The 20,118-nt window shown below is 40.4% G+C and overlaps 1 protein-coding gene across 2 annotated transcripts in view; it reads left to right on the top strand.

Annotated features, from left to right (window-relative positions):
• Window positions 1-5,521: 5,521 nt before the first annotated feature.
• Window positions 5,522-20,118, top strand: part of FAM83B (family with sequence similarity 83 member B) — an 87,542-nt gene continuing 72,945 nt past the window's right edge. The window contains exons 1-2 of one of the 2 annotated variants that reach the window (XM_049716226.1): window positions 5,587-5,649; window positions 18,248-18,390. The gene's annotated coding sequence lies outside the window, so the exon portion shown is untranslated. Of the gene's footprint in view, window positions 5,650-18,247; window positions 18,391-20,118 lie in introns of both variants that reach the window. The other variant, XM_004267772.4, reaches the window with a different exon arrangement.

The following is a 20,118-nucleotide window of genomic DNA, read 5'->3' as shown; positions in this document are numbered from 1 at the left end:
TATAGGATTGCAGACATCCCCAAATTAGATCTTCCAGAAAAGGCAGTTGGAGTTGGCAATTAGCTGCTGCTTCTCTCTCCTCTCTCTCTGTCTCTGTCTCTCTCCTCTCATTGTTTTAATCACAAAATCACAAGTTATATCCCAGACCTCAGCTGACCTCTGTGAAATCCAGTCCAGGTAGTGAGTGACCCTGAGGACAACTAAAATGACCGCTACTGCAGTATCTCTAAATAATTCATACAATGTAGGATAACGATGGATGTCCGTGATTATGTTAATAACCTTGGTGATCATGGCTGTTGCATACTGCCACTGTAAAATGCCTTTGAAGACAGCTATTCATATTCATCCATAACAATGATGAATAGCTAATGACTTTTCAGAAGCCTTTGAAAAGATATTTAAACTGGACAACTTTCATATACCTTAGCAAACACTGGTAACAAAACACTAATGGAAATTTATTAAAAATTAGTAACTCTAATAATCAGTAGATTATATCAAATATCTTCTATCAGCATCACTACATGTTCTGTCCTTCTACTTCATTGATGATTGTGTGTTTTACTAGTAAATACTGGCAAGATTTTTAAAGTTATTTGTGTGTGTCATGAAAAACGTAAGCAACCTAATATTTTCCCGTATTTGATCTGCCCAAGAGGAAGAGAATATGCATTCATGAGAGGGTAGGATCTAATGAGTTTAGCGATTTAAAAATAAAAGATGATGGTTTTCTGTGTTTTAATTACCATTTAATTTCTCTTTACCTCATTTCCTAAAATAATTTGTTACAATTATCTAACTTTGGACTTCCCTGGTGGTACAGTGGTTAAGAATCTGCCTGCCAATGCAGGGGACATGGGTTCGATCCCTGGTCCGGGAAGATTCCCACATGCCGCGGAGCAACTAAGCCCATGAGCCACAACTGCTGAGCTGGCACTCTAGGGCCTGTGTGCGGCAACTACTGAAGCCCGGGTGTCTAGAACCCGTGCTCCGCAACAAGAGAAGCCACCAAAATGAGAAGCCCGCGCACCTCACCACAAAGAAGAGTAGCCCCTGCTCGCCTCAACTAGAGAAAGCCCGCATGCAGCAATGGAGACCCAACGCAGCCAAAAAAAAAAAAAAAAATTATCTAACCTTTTATAGATACTTCTAGATTAAAAAAATAATTACACAGTAATAAACATTAATTTTGAAGAATGGAGGAAGCACCAAGTATAATAATGTTTCCCATCCTTTTGAAAGAATTTAGCAGTAGAAAAAAACCCCAGAAAAAACTATTATTAATCTACATATGTACCTAATAATATTTAATTATATTTGTTTCCATACCTCTTTTCACAAAGAATCATAACATCTTTTTGGACTTTAAATTGTACTTAAGTTTTTACACACACATGAACACACACACACAAACATATACACAAATGTCAAAGATTCAGATAAACATAGATAATTCCTAGGCATATCTGCTCTGCTTTATTAACTTTCCAACCTCTGCCCTAATTAGTGCCTGACATGATGCCTTTCCTACAGAAAACTCTTGATAAATATGTGTTGAATTAATGACACTTACATAATACTTTATATAGCAATTTAAATGTGGCACATAAATAAGATGAAGTTCATTTCAATGATTTCCACAGTAGTCATACATGAAATGTCATAAGACAGTTAAACTGATGTGATGATTCATCCAGCTATAGGTTTTGTCAACACTGATACGGAATTTTGCTTCTTAACTTTCCCTAATGTACTTAGGGAAAATGTTATTGATAAGCACAACTTGTTTTTTTATTGTTAAATGTGACATTCTTTCTGTATCAATGGCTTTATCTGCCTGAGCCATTGCCTTGAAGTGCACTAAAATGTTTATTTTAAAGCTCTTGAAAGGACCAGAAGCTTAGTGCTCCTTTGGTCTACAAATAATGACTGAAATCTGGTAACCCACAGAAATAGCTTCTTATCATTTTTCTAAGAAGTTTTGAAGTTACATGTGTTAGTTAAAAGCAAAATAAACAGTCAGAAAAAAAAATGTCACCAAGAATATAATTCTCTTTTCCAATAAACTTTATTTGCTTTTTCTCTTCTATGATTTCTGTATCTTTTATTTTTATGAATGTTTTTGTGCATCTGTATAATACTCTGTGTTATTCTATTTCATATATGTATAGTTTGTCTTCTCAATTAAATTATAAATATGTTGAGGATCAGAAAAAAAAAAGAAACTGATACTGCTTTTGAATCTCCTTGTGCATGTGAACTCAATGTGGGAGATAGCTCAAGATCTGTTGAGTGTAATTTAACATTGCCACTATTTTGTTCTTGGATTTCAGCCTAAATTTTGTCGAATGGGGTAAAGAAGCAATGAAGATGGACTTGCTGTCTGATCAATAAATATTGTCTTGGGAGCCTCTTAGTCAAGCATGCCATCTTCTCACTCATCTTTTTAGTTACTTTTAAAGTATTATTTGTAAAATTTTAGTTCCTGTTTTCAATCTAACCTGTTTAAAAAAATCATAGAGGTGAGAATGTATTAGGCACGGTTTTCATATGGAAAGACTGAGGGTTATGTGTGCTTTCTCACACTATCTGGCTCTTTTTCCTTACCACTATTCTTTCTATCCTTTGCTATTTCCTTTCCACAATCTTTCCCTGAGTGCCTATAGACTTAAGAGAGGTCCCCAACATCTCAGAAATAAATTCCACGTGACCCTGTTCCTGCCTCTTCCTACTTTTCACATACATGGTTAGTTTATTTCTTTCCTTCCCTCCACTGATAACTTTTAGCAGCTCCAGTTATTTCTTATTTCAAACGCTTGAACTTCCACATCCACTCTGACCCCCAATGATATTGATTTTCAGTCTCATTGGCTGTCTAATTGGTCTCTCTGTTGTCACTGCTGCTACCCTTGTCACCCTTTTTACACTACAGCTGGCCTAACTGCTCTTCCTCACACCCTAGAATTTATCCTAAAGGGCATCAACTGTTAGATTAGTCATTATTTCACCATCAGTCAATACCAAGTCTGTGTTTTGCAGCTTTGCAATCAGGGCTCTTCACAACCTGAGCCCAAGTATAATAATAGTGGCCACTTAGTATCACATATCAGTGCTATGGTAAGGGTTTTACACGTACTATTTCTAATTCATAATTCTCACACCAATCCTAGGCAGTAAATAACACTGATATCATTCTGCGGCTGAGGAAATATCTCGAAACTTTTCTCCGAAACTTACCTTCCAGTGCAGCCCTGCCATACCCATGGCCACATGTGGCTATTGCTGTGTAGGGTCCTAGAACTCACTTTTACTTTCTCACCTCTAACCTTTCGTCTGCGATTTCAACATCTAGTTATATGTCAACTTCCATCTTCTGCCAAGTCTGCTCATCAGTCAGGACCCAATTCAAACTCCAACATTTCTATTCTGTCAGCATTCCCCAGTAATCTAAGCAGTTAATCATTTCTTCCTCTTACCTGTAAAGCACACAGAGCCTTTCCACTTAAAGTTCTACTGCCTTGGGCTTCCCTGGTGGCGCAGTGGTTGAGAATCTGCCTGCTAATGCAGGGGACACGGGTTCGAGCCCTGGTCTGGGAAGATCCCACATGCCGCGGAGCAACTAGGCCCGTGAGCCACAACTACTGAGCCTGCGCGTCTGGAGCCTGTGCTCCGCAACAAGAGAGGCCGCGATAGTGAGAGGCCCGCGCACCGCGATGAAGAGTGGCCCCCGCTCGCCACAACTAGAGAAAGCCCTCACACAGAAATGGAGACCCAACACAGCCAAAAATAAAATAAATAAATAAATAATAATTAAAAAAAAAAAAAAAGTTCTACTGCCTTGTCTAGTAGCTCCTTTTCCTGTACATGTGTCCTCGCTCCTCACCTAGCTTGCAGGATACTTAAGGTGTCAGGTCAATTTTATACATTCTGTCATCCCACTAAGGATGGAAAGCCCTTAGCATAGCACCCGTAATGGATTCTTCCTCTCTACTGATACTTTCCTCTCTTTTGCTTTGAATAATTAACATTTTAGTAGATATAGATTTCAGTTGATTTGTGCACGAATGCATATGTTAATAAAATTCAACTTCCCACGGGTCCCTTTTAATTTTAGTCTAAATGTTCTTGCTGTTTTTTAAATAGGATAAGCATGTATTTATGAACATAGTTTCAGAATGCTCATAAATATTGTTCTCTTAATGCAGCATTATTTTTGAACACCAGCAAATGAAGATCCACACAGAGAACATGGACTGAGTGAGTCAGAAGATTTCATGCCAGAAATGAAGACCAGAATTGCAAAAATATTAAAAGGTGAGACATGGAAATTAGCAGAAACAGAAGAAAGAAGTTAACTGAGTAAAACAAGAATATTCTGCACATGCTGTTGAAGAAACTACAGATCGCAGATACCACAATCTGGAAATTTGTCTTTGTGATGTGCTGGAACTTACTTTTACTTTCCACCTTTGTCCTTTGCCCTGTTTCAACATCTAGAATATGTACATTTCATTCTCCTGTGTCTACTCATCAGTCAGGACTTAATTCAAATCTCAACAGTTTAGCATTTTCCTCAAGTGTTTTATTCAGGGCAAAATAGCCATAAAAGTCATTTAAAAAGTCAATTCCAGCTTATGATAATTGACATATCATGCCAGAAGTTTAAAATATGCCTATGTTTCCTAAGTTTCATTCTTTCCCTACTAGGCTGCATTTTTAACATTTGCTGCAAATGGCTAGATCTTGAAGACGACGTGATTATACAATTATTAACAACACTCGAAACAGATTTACTGAGATGTAGAAGAAAAAATATAAAATTAATTTCATTAATTGCTGCAATTATTTTATATTAAAACCAAATGATAGTGTCTCTATGTCCATAACATTGCTCCATATCACCCCACCTAGTGACCTGCTTTTCGCGCAGGTATTCCTTTCATCCAAATCAGTAATCAAGACAATGCAAAGTCAGTCCCACATCTTTGATGATACGTAAAACTCTTTCTTACAAAAAGATAAATTCACACGCAGTTTGTCTTCCACCTTTCCACCTCCTGCTCTCCTCCAAGCCCGGACACACTCGGGCGGTGGGGTAGGGTCTGCATTGCGGGCTGCCGATGGGAATTACCTCCCTGGAGCTGAGTCCATCCGCTCCCTGGGGGTGGTACCACCTCGGCTTTCACCCAGCCGCCCCCCGCCCCCGCGCATTCCTGAGCCCGGGACGCACGGGGGATGGGAGCTGAATGCCGCTCCGTGAGCCCAGCCCCTGCCCAGGTGAGCGCTGCCGCCCTTCGGGCTCTGCTCGCCCGGCCGGGATGTCGCGACTTGTAGTTGCTGGTAGCCCTGAGGGCGGACAGGAAAGAAAGGCTTTCTATTTTGCTGGCCGAGGGTTGGAGGTCTGAGTTAGACAGGTTCCGGGGCGCTGGCTGGCTGCGCGGGCTTCGGTACGACCCAGCTTGGAACCTGTTGCAGCCCGTCCCCACCCCGCCCTCGCTGGCTCGGCACCTGGGCCCGGAAGGCGCGGCCCGGGCGGGACCGAGCTGCCCTCAGCGCCTGACGCGCAGGTGACTCCTAACCTCCGCTTCCTGGGACGCAAACCTTTGGAGCGGGCGTGGCTGCGCGCGGCTCGGGACGCTCCCGGCGGTAAGTGGGGTCCTGGCTCCCCTCCCCTCCCCTCCTCTCCCCGGCGGGCGGGGGGCGACAGGGGCGGGGACCACGGCCACCCCGGGGCCGGCCAGGAGGAGGGCGCGAACCTCCCTGGGCAGCGCGCGCGGGATCGGACAGTTGCCGGCGTGCAGAGTTGTCTCTTGCTTTTATCTGCTTTTCTTTCGTTAGCGTGTGTGTAAGAGTGAGTTGGAAAGTTTGAAAAGTTCAGTCTCAGGCGAGCTGGGTTCGGGTGCCCGAGGGACAGGCCCCGCTCGCGGTGTACTTTGGATCATTTTCCTCTTGGCTCTGGGGTCGGCGGTGGGGAGAGTCCTGGAGGCCTCCTTGGGAGGAGGGCGGCTGGATGGAGGAGGGGAGCTTGGGAAAAGGTGGGGACCGCGGCTGCACAGGGCGTGGGTGTCCTTTAGACCCTGCGTGGGGAACAGCACTCAAAAGGGAAAATAAAAGTTTACCTTGACACACTCTCCTATTTGTGTCCGATCCCGCTTCTGCTCTCACATTAATCCAGACTTGTGCTTTTCAAATTTTAGTTCCCCTGAGCCTGGATCTGTGACCTTGATTAGCTCGCCCGGTCATTCTGGTTCCTATCAGATTTTGAGAACCACTGCTCCAGGGTGGTGGTGGCCTTAAAAGGAGAGGGGATTGCTCCTGGAAAGTCACATGGAGACTTGAGGTCTGTTCTTTGTGTCGTGTTGGGAGAATTATTACCTATATGGCGGGCGGGCAGTGAAGAGGAAGATAATGTATGTATGTTAGTAGTTGGAATCACGGGTGTGTGAAGAGACAGTGGTGCTTTATAGGGAAGAGACTGGAGATTTGGGAACACAGGACCGCATGGAGACTGTGCCCCTAGGAATGTGCTTATAAATTATAGCGTCTCAGCCCCAGCAGTGGAGATAAGAGCTAAGGAGGCCAGGACACTAGGAAAGAGTGGTGCTAGTAGCCAGCAGTCAAGGCCAGATGCTGATGTCCAGCAGCTCCTTTCCAGATTCCCACTTGATAGACATAATGCTAGGTTACCAGCAGGCACCTCCCCTCTTTCCCTTTCTCATCCCAAACACAGGCAGAAGCCCCAGGGAAACCCATGACTGAGGCTGAATCAGTCCTGACAAGAAATACGAAAGGGAGCAGGGATGAAAGGGACTCAGAAGAGGAAGCTGGTCTTTTCAGTTTTGCAAAATAACAAAAGAACAAGAGTGGCATGGATCCGGATGGGGTGGGGGTGAAGCGGGTCTTGGTTTTGTTTGATTTCTCCCTGTCTTCCTGCAGTTCCTAGCATGATAGAGGCCCCCACTCCATCCAGTCCAAATTTCACCCCTTGCTTTTGAGTTTACGGCACACGTCGTGTACATACCTGTGTAGAATGCTGGCGGCACCCTGCAGAGCCTGCCTGAGGGGCTGGGTGGATCCTGCCTTTCAAGCTGGCACGTTTTAGACCCCAGATGCTCAGAATGTAATGTGGGAAGCATCACCCAGTGAACAGCTGCTGAAAGGTGTTGCGTACATGGAGACAAACCACACCTCTTGCTCAGTGATGTTTTTTGTGGTTACTCTCTGGAGATTGTTACTTTAACTGTAACTGACTAAACTTTTGGGGGATGGTTATTCTTTCTAGTACATCCCCTCCTGCTAGCAGACCCCTTACAGTTTATGGTGGAGCTTTTCTTGGCCATGACTTACTGACCAGAAACAACTCACCTCCTTGCTTCCGGTTCCATTACATTATACACCTGTGAGTTTCCAAGATGTAACAGGGCCCTGTGAATCTTGCAGTGAAATTATGATTCCAGTAAATCAGGCCTCTTCTGTAATGTAAATCTGGTTGGAGGAGACCTTTTGAAAAGGCCCCACTCTTAGCTTAATTTAACTAATTATTTGTAAAGTTACAAGTTGCCCTTGTTTAGCTAGTTAGGTAAATTCATGTGTCTCCCTCTGTAACTTGCCGAGTATGTGTGTCCCAGGGATGTTTCACAATTTCACAGCGTCTGTTAAACACAGTGTTAAAAATGTCCTTTTGATCACTTAATTATATCTAACCTAGAAGTGAAGTGTATTTTAGAACTTTGTTGGTGAATTTATCATTTGAAAATCAGAATACACTCCGCAACCCCCAGTACCCTGGAAACAGAATTCTAAATGATGGATTTTAGGGGTTTCATGGGTTAAATTTTATACAAATAGCACCTCAGCTCCATCAAGAATTAAATCCACCAACTACCAATTTCTCTGAGAAAATTTTCTGGAGCTTTCAGATGACTCTTCCTTCCTCCTGAGGTGGGCCAGTGGGCTTTGACACTGTTTGCGGTACCTATCCCAGCCCACAAGGTAGAGTCGGGAACCCACGGGGGTTGGCATTGCCAATCATGGGAGATGAGTACTGTAGGCAGCTGACACAGGACGGGAGGGTGGGGATGGTGAGCTCCAGTAGAAAGGGTATGTGTGGAGGTGAACTTGAATGGGAGTAAGTTGGCTTCCATTTGGGAAGGAGGGTTTTTAAGGAGTCAGGATGCTAGCATGCGTAGGAGGTAGGGGTGGGGGATCAGGGAGGTAAAAGATGTTTTGAGCAGCTGTGATGCTGTGAGGAAGATGAGCCTGGGTTGGAGAGATGATACCAATATAAGGAATATTCACCCGTTGGACACATCTACATTGCAAAGTGCTTGAGTCACATGACCATGGCTTCTATGCGGAACTTTTCCTCGGGGGATATCTAATTACTACCCAGTTTGTATATTGTTTTATTTTCACACTGTCCTTTGGAGTGAGCCCAGATGCCCCCTAGAGGCACGTGCCATTTATCCTTTGAGCTATGTGTCAAATAATTTGTAGACTCTGCTCATCCTTGGGGAAGGTAAGGTGGTGGTAGTGGTCAGCCTCTTGCGTACTGGCATAGGGTCTGGTGTAACCTCCATGTGAATGTATATAAATGACAGCCAGTAGGCAGTGACCTATTTTAAAGAGTTTATACAAAAGCTGTGCAGTCATGATGTGTAAAGGTTATAACTTTGTGCTCTTGTGCCCTATCTATTCATTCAACATATATATATTGACAGTTATGCACCAAGCAATGTGTTCTGCTCCAGGAATGTAAGGGTAACAAGATCCTGTTCTTGGATCTCGGGAAGCTCACAGTTAGGAACCTAATAAGTACAAACAGATATTAATGATCAGGTCCCTTTACTCAGTATTTCCTTCATACTCTGAAGATCTCAGCAGATATTGTATATGTTCATTAATCATTTGTGAAATTGAACATTAGCAGACCTGAGTTAGTGGTGATTTTGGACGGAGTATTTAAATTCTCTCAACCTCTCAAGTTTTTCACTGGTGTGAAAGGGCTTGGATACATGATCACTGGTGTATCCCATTGTGCTCTGAAATTCTCTGTGATTGCTTTTAATTGACGGTACCATAAAATAGTGTTAACTAAGGTCTCCCCAAGGTATCACTGAAATCTCATTATTTCCACTTCTATTGTCCAACTTTCATTTCAAAGGGTTTTAGTTCTCTGTTTATTATCACGTTGCTTCTCAGATTGTATAAGCATTACTCACTTGGGGAAGAAAAGGCAGTTTTCAGAGTACTAAAAAGCGGCATCTTCCACCTCAATGGCTGTAATAGCGTCGCTCACCATGGGATGTCTGTCTGGGCCGTCTTTTATATACATGCAGAAGCAATGATGGCTTCACTTCTAAACAGTGTGTTGCTCCAAATACTCAGTATCATCTGACTCATTCAATAGCTGTTTCCTGATGTTTTTTAAAAAATGTATTTTTCTCAAATAAACATAACTCCTGAATTATTGGTTTGAGAAAAGTGAAAAAAAGGTAAGGTGTTTTTAGAGTAAGGAACTGTTGACGGTGTTTCCCAATGATTTCAGGGTTTTTTTGCAGTCTCAACTGTTCCTTTGCTTTCCAGTCTTACTGTCCATTTAACCTTTTTGGCCTCTCTTTGTCCCTTCTCGTTCCTTCTCTTCCTTTTCTTTCTTTTCCTCAGTCTTCTCTTTCTTTCTTTGCTCCACCATCTCATCCTTTCTCTCATCTTCTTTTGCTACCTCACCTGTCATCTTTTCTCTGTCCAGCCCTCCCATTCGCTACTTCTGTTTGTCTGTTTCTCCATTTGTTCACCTATTTATTTATTTATCTTTCTTCATTTCCATCTGTCATCTCCATCAGTACAGGTCTCTACTTTGGTACATTATATGTTTCTAAAAATCTGTAAAATCAAATTGTATTAAAAAAACACATTACAAGAGAAGTTTTATTCTCTGATAGCCAAACTATAAATAATATTGCCAGTTACACTTTAATGTTAAATACAATATTTAACAATACATTTCTAGGGCTTCCCTGGTGGCGCAGTGGTTGGGAGTCTGCCTGCCGATGCAGGGAACACGGGTTCGTGCCCCGGTCCGGGAAGATCCCACATGCCGCAGAGCGGCTGGGCCCGTGATCTATGGCCGCTGAGCCTGCGCGTCCGGAGCCTGTGCTCCTCAACGGGAGAGGCCACAACAGTGAGAGGCGCGCGTACTGCAAAAAACAAAACAAAACAACAACAACAACAAAATACATTTCTAGCATCTTATGCATTTGAAAATTTATTTTCCTTCCTAATGGAACAGGTGTATAATGATCATCTGTTTAAAACTAAAGATTTGCCTCATTTGTCATATCCAATCATTTCCATCTTTGCCTTGATTATATTCCATTTATCAGATAAGCATTTTATCACTACCATGGAGACTTTCATTTATCTATTTTTCAAAAACTTATAAGTTCAAGTTGGAATAAAATATTCAAATAAGAGTGCAAATAAGACAGTAAAAAGAGGGTAACGATGTTTTGAAACTGCATATTGACATGCTGACAGCCTTACTGGGCAGTAAATTGAAATGTTTCTTAGTTGATGGATTAAAGACTGGATTTATCACAGAAGAGTTACTTTGAGTGTCAGTGTCTAATGCAGAAAAAGTCACAGGTCGAAAGGACTAAGTAAGGGACCACTTAAACATATAATTGAATCTTTCTTTTAAAAAAAATCTCAATAGAAAAATGATACTAAAGAAAATTGAAATGATAGCCTATGTCTACAATTTCCGTGTCTGTTAATGTGAGGCAAAAAACATCAGCCTCTAAACACTGAGAGTAACATGAAAAGTGCTTTATTACAAAAGCATTTGTTTGTGCAATTGGCCAGTTCTTGTACACTCGCATCTAAAGGTATTCCCTGAGAAATCAGTCACATCTGGTACATCCTCAAAGCCTTAATTCAGAGCGCTGTTATTAAGACAGTGTCTTCAAACTATATTAAATCCCGTGTTTTGTTTATAGAGTAGACTTACTCCCAGTTAGCAGGTTGCATCTTGTATGTAGAAGAGTTAGGACAAGAAACCTAAAGGGAAAAGAGCATAAAATCTATTCAAGGCCATTGGATCCCAAATATGATTCCCCAGAAATTTGGGACAGGAGCCCTAGATCATCCTTAGTAGGTGTGTGCACAGTAAGTGACTTGATAAAATCATTAATGATTTGAGTTAAAGAAACAAATTGTTACTTTTGATTTTAATATCACAGCATAGTAATACCATTATCTGGGGGAGACCCTCAATAGTTGTTTATTTTGTATACATGTATTCACATGTATACATACATGTGAATGACTTTCTTGATTTGTACAGAGGATGGTTACAACTGAAGCACAGAGAAGATAGCTTTTGATAATGTAACCAGTGATAACACACCTTCAGAACAGTGCCAGGGTCTTTCCACTTGAAAATGTACATTGTTGTAGGGATTGCTTGTCATTACAGTTTTCTGGGTTAGAACCACGGTCAGAGAGATTAAAGCACAGTTACGAAGAGAGATCACAGGGAACTCAGGTTACTGTTTCCCTGAAATCCACAAGACCTAGAATCCATTATACAAATGCAGCAGCATTTTACACATTTAAAAAATGTGTTTCTTTATTTAGACCTGATTAACTAATTTCTACGTGTGCAATTGTTTTATAAACAAGTGAGAGGAGCCAATGAAGAAGCTTATGGGCTAGTTTTCCAATCACATGTTTTTAGGGGAAATTTCTGGGAGAAAATAAAAGAGGATCACTTTATTTCAACTGTGATATAGCTAGCTAAGCACATCCGGTGGTGTGTTTTGGGGTGTCTGTGAGCTTATTATGATTTTAGGCAGCCTCTCTGCTATTGGATGGGGCTGTGTTCCTGTCTTGCCAGTTGTTTGGCATAGGGTGTCTAGCACTGTAGCTTGCTGGTCTTTGAGCGGAGCTGGGTCTTAGTGTTGAGACGGAGATCTCTGAGAGAGCTTTGGCCGTTTGATATTACGTGGGGCCGGGAGGTCTCTGCTGGACCAGTGTCCTGAACTCGGCTCTCCCACCTCAGAAGCTCAGGCCTGACACCCAGGTGGAGCACCAAGACCCTGTCAGCCACATGGCTCTAGCTTCTTCCTAAAGTGGACGCATTCTCGTAAATATTTCAAGGTATCTAGAAGAAAGTGCTCATCTTGTACTACTAAGCCCGTGGATCTCAGCAGCCTCAGCACACACCTTTTTTTCTTTCCTGATGAAAAGTACAGAGCTTTCGCCTTTTCACTCAAAGGAAGCATTTTACATCCTCTCTCTGGCGTTTCCGAATTGTCATCTTCACTCCTCTTGCTTTGGGGTCGTTATTAAGTAAAATAAGGGTCACTTGAGCACAAGCCCTGTGACACCCCAGTTGGTCTGATAACCCAGACGGCCACCAAGTGACTCGCACAAGTTTTACGTACCTTTAGAATGGAGAGATTTACATACTGCTCGAAACCATAATCTGGCATTGTAACAGGATAATTTATTGGACAAACAGAAGCCTCACACTGCTGTGTTTTATCACGCTGTTAAAAAAAAAATGTGGACTTTTAAACTTCTCCAGGCTGCTCTGGAATATATCGTCGATGCCAGTTTCACCTTAATGATATACCAAACATCTGTAATCATAATTCATTTAAACAGAGAATGAATCATTCCTTCCTGCTGAAATAAATCCATTTAATAATATAACTGACATTAATAACAGAGGTGAAATGAGTCATGCTTTACAGCTAATTTGTATCACTATTTCCATTGAAAAACACAGGACTTTAAAATTAAAGATGATATAAACAGATGGAGAGATATACCATGTTCTGGGATTGGAAGAATCAACATTGTGAAAATGACTACACTACACAAAGCAATCTACAGATTCAATGCAATCCCTATCAAACTACCAATGGCATTTTTTCACAGAACTAGAACAAAAAATTTCACAATTTATATGGAAACACAAAAGATCCTGAATAGCCAAAGCAATCTTGAGAAAGAGAAATGGAGCTGGAGGAATCGGGCTCCCTGACTTCAGACCATACTACAAAGCTACAGTAGTCAAGACAATAGGGTACTGGCACAAAAACAGAAATATAGATCAATGGAACAGGATAGAAAGCCCAGAGATAAACCCACACACATATGGTCACCTTATCTTTGATAAAGGAAGCAAGAATATACAATGGAGAAAAGACAGCCTCTTCAATAAGTGGTGCTGGGAAAACTGGACTGCTACATGTAAAAGAATGAAATTAGAACACTCCCTAACACCATACACAAAAATAAACTTGAAATGGATTAAAGCCCTAACTGTAAGGCCAGACACTATAAAACTCTTAGAGGAAAACATAGGAAGAACACTCTTTGACATATCACAGCAAGATCCTTTTTGACCCACCTCCTAGACAAATGGAAATGAAAACAAAAATAAACAAATGGGACTTAATGAAACTTCAAAGCTTTTGCACAGCAAAGGAAACCGTAAACAAGCCGAAAAGACAACCCTCAGAATGGGAGAAAATATTTGCAAACAAAGCAACTGACAAAGGATTAATCTCCAAAATATACAAGCAGCTCATGAAGCTCAATATCAAGAAAACAGAAACCCAATCCAAAAATGGGCAGAAGACCTAAATAGACATTTCTCCAAAGAAGATAACAGATTGCCAATAAACACATGAAAGGATGCTCAACATCACTAATCATTAGAGAAATGCAAATCAAAACTACAATGATCTATCACCTCACACTGGTCAGAATGGCCATATCAAAAAATCTACAAAGAGGGCTTCCCTGGTGGCGCAGTGGTTGAGAGTCTGCCTGCCGATGCAGGGGACACGGGTTCGTGCCCTTGTCCGGGAAGATCCCACATGCCGCGGAGCGGCTGAGCCTGTGAGCCATGGCCGCTGAGCCTGCACGTCCAGAGCCTGTGCTCCGCAACGGGAAAGGCCACAACAGTGAGAGACCCGTGTTCTGCAAAAAACAAAACAAAACAACAAAAGAAAAACCCAATACATTTCTAGCATCTTATGCATTTGAAAATTTGTTCTTTTCCTTCCTAATGGAACAGGTGTATAAAAAATATCTACAAAGAATAAATGTTGGAGAGGGTGTGGAGAAAAGGGAACCCTCTTGCACTGTTGGTGGGAATGTAAATTGATACAGCCACTATGGAGAACAGTATGGAGGTTCCTTAAAAAACTAAAACTAGAACTACCATATGACCCAGCAATCCGACTACTGGGCATATACCCTGAGAAAACCATAGTTCAAAAAGAGACATGTACCACAATGTTCACTGCAGCACTATTTACAATAGCCAGGACATGGAAGCAACCTAAGTGTCCATCGACTGATGAATGGATCAAGAAGATGTGGCACATATATACAATGGAATATTACTCAGCCATAAAAAGAAACAAAATTGAGTTATTTGTAGTGAGGTCGATGGGCCTAGAGTCTGTCATATAGAGTGAAGTAAGTCAGAAAGAGGAAAACAAATAGTGTATGCTAACACATATATATAGAATCTAAAAAAAAAAAAGAAATGGTTCTGATGAACCTATGGGCAGGAATGGAATAAAGACACAGATATAGAGAACGGACCTGAGGACACGGGGAGGGGAAAGGGTAAGCTGGGACGAAGTGAGAGAGTCACATTGACATATACACACTACTAAGTGTAAAATAGATAGCTAGTGGGAAGCAGCTGCATAGCACAGGGAGATCAGCTCGGTGCTTTGTGACAACCTAGAGGGGTGGCATAGGGAGGGTGGGAATGAGACACAAGAGGGAGGGGATATGGGGATATATGTATATATATAGATGATTCACTTTGTTATACAGCAGAAACTAACACACCATTGTAAAGCAATTATACTCTAGTAAAAATGTTAAATGCACAGAAACCGTTTTCAGAATGACTTCAACACAATTAAACATTTCCAAATACAAATTTTTGTTAGAATCCCCAAGTGACACTTGATAACATCTCCATTCTCCTGACAAAGTGCTCATTTGAAATAAGTGTTTGTGTTTTTTGATAGAGATATCTGGATTTATCTAATGACTTACAGCAGTCACTGGGTTTCTAATTATTTTCTTAGAAGTGCTTTACAAATGGGTAATATTTTGTATTGTCAAAAAATTAACCTCTAATTAATATAAACAAGTAGTTGCTTCTATCTTTAAAAGTTCTGCATGGGTATTATTGCTTTATAAAAAAATTTATATTTTGGCAATTTTTGACCTATCATACTTTAATCAACTCTCATTCTCTTACTTTGAGTTATTAAGGCAGTATGTGATTAGCTTATTATTTAACAATTATGTCCATCCTGAGCATTAATGAGTGTGCTAAACAGAGAGTCTCCTCTATCCCAGAGCTCCTAGTCTAGAGAAGGAGGTATAGTGAATAAGGCCTTTAATTGATGCATCAGATGTGATAACAGGTGCCACGAGTGCTGTGGCACTCCTTGCCCTGGTTCTGGTCCTGACCCCTGAGAGTTGGGGATGACACTGTGCATCTCTGAGCTACTTAGTAAGACCTCGTTAACCACATGGAGTTATTTTAATTTTATTTTTTTCTTTGTGGTCCCTGTGACCATAGCTTTATTTTCTGGACATTTTGTAGTTTTTCATGTGTTGCTTTGCAATAATTATTAGACTGCAGAGTCTAATAATTATTATATGCAGAGTTTTAAATTACCTATTACAGTCAACTTAGCACATGACTGAAAAAAAGAGGAGGACATTCTAAAGTCAAAAATAACTGTTGGGATACTTCTTTTATCAACTTTCTTTTTCCCCAGTGCCAACAATACATATTCATTGATACACATCTGGCAAATACAGAAATGTGTAAAGAAGTTTTAAAACATCACTCATAGAACCACCACTCTAAGACAAGCACTCTCATTTTTATGTGTGTGTTTCCTTTTGGTTTTGGATGAATTTTCTTTAGTTATAATTTTGCTCTTTTGTAGTTTGGTAGCCTGCTTCTTGTCCATATAGCATCATAACAGAAGCATTTTTGCCTGCTATTAAAACTACTAGAGACACCTTCTGACTTTCTTGGGTTTTTTTGTTCATTTGTTTTGCATTTGTGTATAATGTTGTTTATTTAACTTCAAAAGAATGAAGCTAAACTGTGAAGGCTGACTCTGGAGAATCCAGGACAGGGCATAGTAGGCAGGTCTTTGTTACACCTAAGAAACGCTTTGCTCACCACTTCCTTGCTTCCAAACAAAGTTCGTGAGTTTGTGGGTATCCCAGGTCTCTTCAGAAGGCCAAATAAACATCATGTTAAAATTTTAAAGCAAAGGGTCCCCCAGGAAGCCAATTTGTGACACATTATAGGACTCTATCCAAAAATATGTCCTCTGTGTGATTACATACAGAGAGAGGATTCTCAGTAAGAAAGAAAAATAGAGCCTTATTACTAAATAAAACTCCTTCCTATATGACTACCTCACCATTTTTAGCAGTTTTTATGGCTGATATAGAGTAAAGCTTTAATCTCATTTAGTCTTTATAGAAACCCTTTGCTATCAGTACTGTTATTTTACCCATTTTCCTGGTGAGGAACACGAGGTTTGGAGCCCTGAAATAATGAAGACCTAGGTCTTAACAACCAGTATGTGGCAGAGCAGAAGTCAAATCCTGGGCCATCTTTCCCACTCTGGGTCACTGAGCCAACTTGTGATTTGTCATTTGCCTTTAAAATAATTCTGCTTCACCATTTCTTGTAACTAAAGACTACCCTAATATGCCCTATCTTTGTGTTCTCTTTGGACTAAACATTCCAATTATTCAACTATTCTTTATGACATAATCTGCTCCCAAACCCTCCTCCATCCTATACTTGTATAGCTAGTTTTAAATGTAAATTCAAACTTTAAAATTTATTTTATTGAGTTTAATCCTATCCAGTTGATTTATTAAATTTAAATAAATTTATATTTCACTACTTAAGATCATTTTGAATTCATTTTGAATATTGATTCTGGCATCTAATATATATGCTATTGTTCAATTCCGTAAACTGTATCAATGTTTTTCTATTTATTGGTCCAAATGGTTGTTACACACATTTATCAGGATCAGGTGGAGATGGATCATTTTGGCACAAGTTACAACCCATCAGGATGACCTTGTTTCATCCATTGGAGCTTCTGGTGTACTAATATCATAATAAAACACAGTTCAGGAACAGGTTAGATATTGGTCAAAAAGTAATTTTACTCTAATTTCTCTTGCATTTTAAGCCATGCATAGAGTAATCCTCTGCAGTTTGACTATTAAGTATATGTTCTCTCAGTAAAGTGTTTATTCTTTTTCCCACAAATTTCTTTACAGGAATTACTCAATAAATCCTTCCAAATGGTAGTGAAGGATTATGTTTTAATGTCATTAACATAAATTGGTGGCCTTTATTTTCTTACATTTGAACTATAGTTTAGACTGGGGGTGCAAATATATTGAAGAGCAGCCAATATAAACAAACCCTGCAATTATTTTGATGTGAAAGTGATCATCAGTCTATCCCCAATTAAAAGAGATTAAGGAAACTAATAAATGATTAGATATTGAGCAAATGGAATTTTCATTTGGGATTTATAAAATGAGTTGGAGCTGCTTAGTTTTGTGCTTTTCATGAGTTTGATAAGATGGGTGATTCTGTAGGTGACTCACGTATGGAGACATCTACACCCACACTCTGATTGTGTGTGCCACGCAGGCATGTATTCCTTGGCCTGCTCTGTGGAAGCCTGTGACCTGTGCTCTTGGATACTGGACCATTTTGTTTTAAGTGTTATTATGAAGCCAGCTTAGAATCTCCTAATACATTTGGATGCCAAAATTAGATATCAGATTGTCCTTGGCAGCTTCAGTATTATAGTGAATTTTTAATTTAACAGTAACTTCTTTAATGTTTTAATTGTCATCTTAAATTTCTGATAATCAAAGTCAAACTTATCTTGGCAGGTACAAATTTGAATGAAGAAGAGATATATGAGTTTGAACAGTGGTCCACCATAGATTATGATTTTATAAGACAGGGATGTTCTGAAACAATCCTTTATAAAACATGTTCTCATCTTCTATAAGTAGACATATATATATATATATATATATATATATATATATATATTTTTTTTTTTTTTTTTTTTGTGGTACGCGGGCCTCTCACTGTTGTGGCCTCTCCCGTTGCGGAGCACAGGCTCCGGACGCGCAGGCTCAGTGGCCATGGCTCACGGGCCCAGCTGCTCCGCTGCATGTGGGATCTTCCCGGACCGGGGCACGAACCCGTGTCCGCTGCATCGGCAGGCGGACTCTCAACCACTGCGCCACCAGGGAAACCCTGTAAGTAGACATTTTGATACACATCATAGAGTCAGTTCTCACCCCCCAAAAAAAGAGTGATTTGAGGCATTTTTTCCTCAATATTTAAAAGACTGTAAAATGTCCCTTAGTGAAATTTGCCTAACATTGAAGTTATGTCAGAGAACTGGTTTTATAATACCACATAAACTAGAAAAACACTTGAAATTACTTGTGGAGGGTAAATTAATTTTTTATTAAGTTCCTTTATTTTACATTCTTTAAGGTTTACAAATAAAGACAATCCTATGTGTGTTTATATTAGCTTCCTTGTATTGCTATAACTACCACAAATTTTGTCCTGAAACAATAGAGTTTATTCTCTCACAGTTCTAGAGGCTAATACTCTGAAATCAAGGTTTCCTCAGAACCTCTTTTACTTAGAAGGCTCTAGGGGTTAGTCTGTCCGTGGCTTTCTCTTAACTCTGGTGTTGCCAGAAATCCTTAGCATTCCAATCTCTTATTCTGTCCTCATTTGGAGTTCTCCCTGTGTATTTGTCTATGTCCTGTATCTTACAAAGAAGACCCTATTTCCAAATAAGATCACATTCACTGGTACTGAGGGTTAGGACTTAAACATATTTTGTTGGAGGACACAATTGAATTCATAACAGCATTCAATAGTTGAATAGGAACAGCCTAAGATGGAAGTTGGGAAAAGGACCTCAAAGACACTGGCAACTCTGATCTGTTTGGTATTTTTCAGTCAAAGTCCTGATTTGGGGCCAGCTGCTTGCACATGAAATAATCATAACCTCAGACTATCTGTCATTTAAGAAGCTTGTAATTTCTCCTTGGAGCATTTTTCCACTGACCTCTTCTTATTTCAGAAGTCTTTCAATGAGTTTTCTTAGATCAGAAACCATAAACAAATGGAGACTAGGTTTGGCTGTTTGCTTAATACTGCAGTTGACAAAACAGTGCATAACATTGTTAATGGGATGACAGAAAACACTACCTTTTTTTGAATCCTAAAAGACTCTTGTGAACAAACGATTTTTGTATCTTTATAGTGTTTATACTCTAACAGATTGTTAAAACGTAAAATACGAATAGTAGTATAATAATAATTATGATAAAAGCTAAATATTTTAAGGGTATTACCTCATTTATTCCTTAGAATGACCTAATGCCACTAACATGTAACTGAGTAGGACCCTATGGGGCCTTCTTGGGACAGACCCCTGCCCCATTATCTTCTGCTTTAGCTCCTCTCTGAAGTACCCCCCAATAATAGCATCTCATATTTCCTGAGATTTTCAGATGTTAAAAACCACCACCAAATAGAAGAAATTAACTACTTGATGACCATGACCACATAGTCCCTAGACCTATTGGAGCCTAAGGATTGACATTGTTAACCCTTGTGACACCACCTTGGTACCTCACCATCAACCAATCAGAGAACTGTGCCTCAGATGACCACATTCCCTGAGATGTTCCTCCCTCACCTGGCCTTTACAAATGCTTTGCTAGAACCCTGTGGGGAGCTCGGGGTTTTTGAGTGTGAGCCACCCAAGCCACCAGTTCTCCTTGCTGGGCCCTGCAGTAAGCCTTTCCCTGCTCCAAACTCTGATGTTTCAGTTTGATTGGCCTCACTGGGGGTCAGGAACATGAACTTGCATTCGGTAACAAACACAGACTGAGGCTTGTGGACATAGGTCACTTGTCCAAGAGCTTCGCAATACAGTAAGTCCTCTACATATGAAC

Source organism: Orcinus orca, chromosome 10 (assembly GCF_937001465.1).
Source record: "Orcinus orca chromosome 10, mOrcOrc1.1, whole genome shotgun sequence".
Classification (NCBI taxonomy): domain Eukaryota; kingdom Metazoa; phylum Chordata; class Mammalia; order Artiodactyla; family Delphinidae; genus Orcinus; species Orcinus orca.
Note: the sequence above shows the minus strand (reverse complement) of the source record. Positions and strands in the feature narration are given on the sequence as shown.